A 5,052-nucleotide genomic window follows, 5' to 3' on the forward strand; every position below is an offset into this window, starting at 1 on the left:
CGCAGCTTCAGGCTGTCCAGGGCATCAGTGGACACATCCTGGAGCTCATGAGACGACACCTGCAAAACATGGGGGACCAGTGCTCTCCAAAAGAGCACAGCAGCACAGCTAAGATCTCCCCAGCCCAAGAGCTTGATGCTCTGAGGCCCACCAAGTCAGCAGAAACTTGCCTGAGCAGGAGTGGACAAGCAAGCAGAGCTATCAGAGAGGCACATGAAATGGTAGGTTAATTCTTTCCCCCATTATCTTTTAGTGCAGTGTGATGGACACTCTTCAGTACAAGGATAACTGAGGTTAGCAGGGATCTCCTGGTGACCAACAGTCCAACCCCTGCCCACGGCAGAGCAGATTTCTTTGTAAGCTCAAGCTGCTGGGTGCCCCACACAATTGAGTTCTGGATATCTGACCTAATAGAGACCTTTGCACAAATAAATCCATCTCCCAAACACTGTTCCTAAGGAGCAGGGGGCTGCACTGCCCTTCCTTTCCCTAAAGTGCTACCTCTCTCTGCTCAGCTCCTGACCTCTCAGTGAGCTTTCCTCAGGAGTAACAGCCACCCTGCTCCCACAATTGCTGCCAGTTGCCAGGAGCAATACTCTACATTTTTAACCATTCGGTTGTTGTCTCGACAGCAGGGGAACAGTCCTCTCTGTACCTCCTTCACAAGCAGCTTTGGGAAGCAAGAGAGTGAGGACAGTGACAGAACGCAGGGAGGTCCCAGCAGGATGTCCCAGATCACCAAGGACGTGGCAGTAAGGATGCTTCACATGACTCAGTTCCTGAGGAAGAAGGGCCCCATCACGGTATGGAGTTTCTCACCCCCCTCCACCCCATCAATTTCATAGGTATGAAGATGCCTTCTAGAGAAGGTACCCAAATGCCCAGTGCCTGCTGAAAAACCTGTGTTATCCCATCCTTCTGAAAGTGGCGCTGGATGCATCTGGCCCAGTAATTTCAGGAATTACTTTCCTGAAAGAAGATGCAAGTCTCACGACCAGTCCTGTCCTCGTTTCAGAATACACCTGGCCTTTCAGGACACTCCCATCTTACAGGGAAGGCTTTTATTTTTTCTTCTTCCCATCATATTTCCACTTTGTTTTAGAGCAAGGAGCAGCTTGTTGCCTGCGCTAGGCAAATAGCTTCTGATGGGCAGGCATTTGTTACATTCGGCCACATCATTGCGAAGATCTGCCTGGACAAGAGATGTTCTGCAGAGCTGCTGTGTGCTGCAGAGCAGACCCAAACCATCAGCAGCCAGCTCGCCATCGTGGCCAGGTGAGTTGCTGGAAACAAGGAGTCTCCCTGAGGCTCAAAGGGATGTGTACAGTGAGCTCCAGAGGTCTGTGTTGGATCTGAGTGTAGTGCTTAGAGCCTGGTTACAGTTCAGCAGGCTCTTCTCTTTCTGCTGCTGCTAGCAGCCCTTTCCTCCTGTTTGCCTGCCTCATTTCCCCTGGAAAACTACAACAGTGCAGGGGATGCAGCTTCTGGCTTTGGAGCACCTGGTGGCATAGAGGCGTGTTTCCATGCTCTTCCAGTAAAATATCTCAACGTGTCTTTAAGGGTAAAAGCAGTCACAGCTGAGAGCAAGTCCTCTTCTGAGCTGCTCGTGAGCAACGCACAGAACCTAATTCAAGCAGTTTTACATGTTCTGAAGGCAACCGAGGCAGCATGCATCAAAGTAAGTTAATGCTGATGACACTGAATAGGTTTTGCAAGGTGAGCTTGTGCTATGGGGAGCTCCTCCAGCCACATCTGGTGTTGGGGATGCAGAAGCTGGCTGCTGCGGGACCTCTGTCAGCAATAGCTAGGGGTCAAGATTCCTATCCGTTATGTTTCTGTTTTATGCCTTCCTGCTTTGTTTCCAAAGCCTCCTCTGCAATTTTTCCAGGCATTGAATCTGCTCTGTCACTGCTACCAGCTTTGAAGTCAACTTTAGCTGGTCCATTTCCCATTTCATGTTTGGAGAGGAGAGTGGCAGCATGTCACGGAGGCCTTTATTTGGAAATAGTCTGTGTCAGCCTCAGCCTCTGGGTTGTCTCAAGACGGGCTTTGATCAGAACTCCCAAGAGCTTGCCTTGCAGCTGCCAGCAACGGCTGACTGATCCAACTGTAAATAGTTTGTGAGAGCAGACTTGATGTGAAAGCAATCTGAAAACAAGCACAAATACAACTGCACTCTGTACCGGTGTACTTCTCCATTGCATGCCTTAATCTCCTACGTAGCCCTACAACTTCTGCTGAGCTCCGTGCCTTTTTGAAAGAGTACTGATTAGAGTCTTGGTTGATGGACAATCAGCAAAAAGCATGGGAAAGCTCCTCCTGTCCATCATTACCTATGCTGTTTAAGGCATACTGCCTGGGTTACCTGCTGGCAGCCTGATGTAATGAGCTGTTCTTTTATCTCAACTGTCCAGATTACAAAGTCCGTTATCACCCAGCTGCTCCCCTTTCAAAATGTACGGGCCTGTTTACCAATAAGCCGACAAGACAGCCTCATTTTTCTCTCTCTGTAAGCAGGTCTTTAAGCATTTGAAATACTTTTAAAGCATTTAGTAAAAGAAACATCCCATTGCTCATACAGATGTCACTACATTCTGACATATATCATTTGTCTTAATGGATTCAAGTACATAAATATTTGTTTCCTTCCAACAGGGCTTGCGACAGCCTGATCCTGACTCTGAAGAAGCAGCAGCAGCTGCTTTTTGCACCGAGTGGAGGAAATACCTGTTGTGGCACAGAGCCAAGCGATGCTTAAACTCAGACAGGGATGAATTAGGCCTCCGCAAGACTCAAGCATGGGCTGAGCCCACACTCACAGCCATGGTGCAAGGACAGCTGCCTGTGACCAGTGGTACCCTCAAGTGTCCTAAATTTATTAAAGGACATGCAATTATGGGCAGCCACCTCTAGGAAGAGGAAGGGATTTCTGCTGCAGGTGAGCTGCCCAACGTTGCAGGTGTGAGAAAGGTGGGGCTCTGTGGCAGTCTGTGAGCCTCCTGAAATGCTGACACAGGGAAGATGCCATTTCAGGAGGTACCTTTGGCAGTTTTTGTGCTCTCCAGATGCAAACAGAAGGATGCAGGAACACATTTGTAACAGCAGCAGCAAAGGCGGCTGGTAGGATCAGAGGGTGTTGCTCATCTGCAGCACCAGAACGCCTCAGAGTTGGGAGGTCATTCTCAGGGCCCTGTCACACTCTTCATCTAGCAGTATTACACAACAGACACCACCCTGGTAAGGAGAGCTGAAGGGCATTCACAGCAACCATCACCTTTTCTTCTACAGTAACACAACCCATGGTACTACAAACCCCAGAGAAAAGAAGAACTGAGTGAGGAGTTCTAAGGGATGGGGTCACTGACTTCTGAAATGCAAAGGAGGCATGCAACTAAACATTGTGCACTTTGCAATAGAGAAAATAACTTTGAGTGTGAGGGATTCATATTTTCATTTGTGGCAGAAAAATATGTAGACAGGCTACATATGGAAGCCAGGAAACTCCCTAATAGTCTTTTCATTACAGGGCAGCAACAGCAGGTGCTGATGTAGCAATGCTCAGTCTTTCTGAATGGCAGAGATTATTTTACTCTTTCAATAGCCCAGGGTCAGCAGAAGCATTTTGTCACACCTGCTGGCCCCGATTCAGCAGATCCTACAGCCTGAACTGAAGCCTTTTCTTCAGAATTCCAGGGCACACCATCACAGTAAAACACTCAGTGCTGATGCTCACCCACCTTGCAACTATGGGCATCTGGGACACACGGGGACCCCCAGTACTGGCTGCTCCTGTTACTGCTCTTCACAGCCTCAGAAAGCAGTTGTAAGTGTCCAAGGGAAACGGGTGTTCCTTGCTGGAGGAAGGGATGGAAGCAAGTGCTTTCCCTGCAAGAGATACAATCATTTCTTACAGCAGACCTGTGCTCAGTGTGGCAGGACTGTGTCCCCACACACCTTTCTGCCCCTCTGTTGGGCTCAGACACCCCCCAGCACCTTCCCCGTGGCTTACAGGATAGGTCAATGCTTGCACTGAGCGATGAATCCTCTCCATGTTTCAAGAGAGAGCAGTAGCAGCAGGCACACCACAGCAACCTCGAGCTCAGGGAAGAAATCTGCAACGAACAAACAAACAAGCACAGGCAGAGGAGAGGAAGCAGCCCATGGACACTTGCAGTGCAGCCGGGGATGCCCTCGCAGAGCTCCTGGCCAGGCCCAGCTGGATCATGGATGGATGGGAGGAGAAAGGTTTCACATAGAGACAATAAGTTGCAAGGACAACCCAAGCCCTTTCAGATTACATTTTCTCCTTACCTTGTCCTCCTTCTTGCCACAAATGAAGCCCCAAATTATATTAAAGGTACTAACACGGCAGTCAAATTCCTGGGTTTGAAACTAGCGTTCTGGGTCCCCTTACAACCAATTTTCATCTGCAAGTCCAAAATCCATACCTGGGCCAACAGCAAACCACCTGAGATCCTCCGGCTATCTACACTGCAAGGCATAACATTTTATCCCTGGTATCAGCATTTTTCCTTCGTTGCTGCTCTAAAGAACTTCAGGTTACTGCCGTCCACTCTGCAAGTATGATCTAATAACCTCTCACATCTAATCACGAAGCCCTGCATTTGGCCTTAACTCAGACTTGGTGCTCTCTCTCTTTGTACCCCTATCAATCCACGTGCTGCTTCACCAAACTGCTCTTCCTGGCTGTCCAATTCAGCCGGCTCAGTTTTGCAATGGAGTTCATGACCAAACAAACATCATCAGATGCAGAAGTAATTACGTAGGTCTAACAGCCATGTTTTGTGTCCAGTTCTTCGTTATCTCAAAATATTCTGAGCGCTATTTAGAACATCATTCATACAAATTATACTCTTCAGAAATTAGGAAGGTGAACTGAAACCACTACTGCCTTCAGCAATACCGAATCTGCAACACCATCATATCCCAGTTGCCAGCACTACCCAGCCAACACGCAGAGAGCAAGAGGAAAAGGTCCACCAAGGAAGAGGCTTAATGCAAAGAAACATTCCAAGTGGGAGGGAACCAGGT

This window comes from Excalfactoria chinensis, chromosome 3 (assembly GCF_039878825.1).
Source record: "Excalfactoria chinensis isolate bCotChi1 chromosome 3, bCotChi1.hap2, whole genome shotgun sequence".
In the NCBI taxonomy this organism is placed as follows: domain Eukaryota; kingdom Metazoa; phylum Chordata; class Aves; order Galliformes; family Phasianidae; genus Excalfactoria; species Excalfactoria chinensis.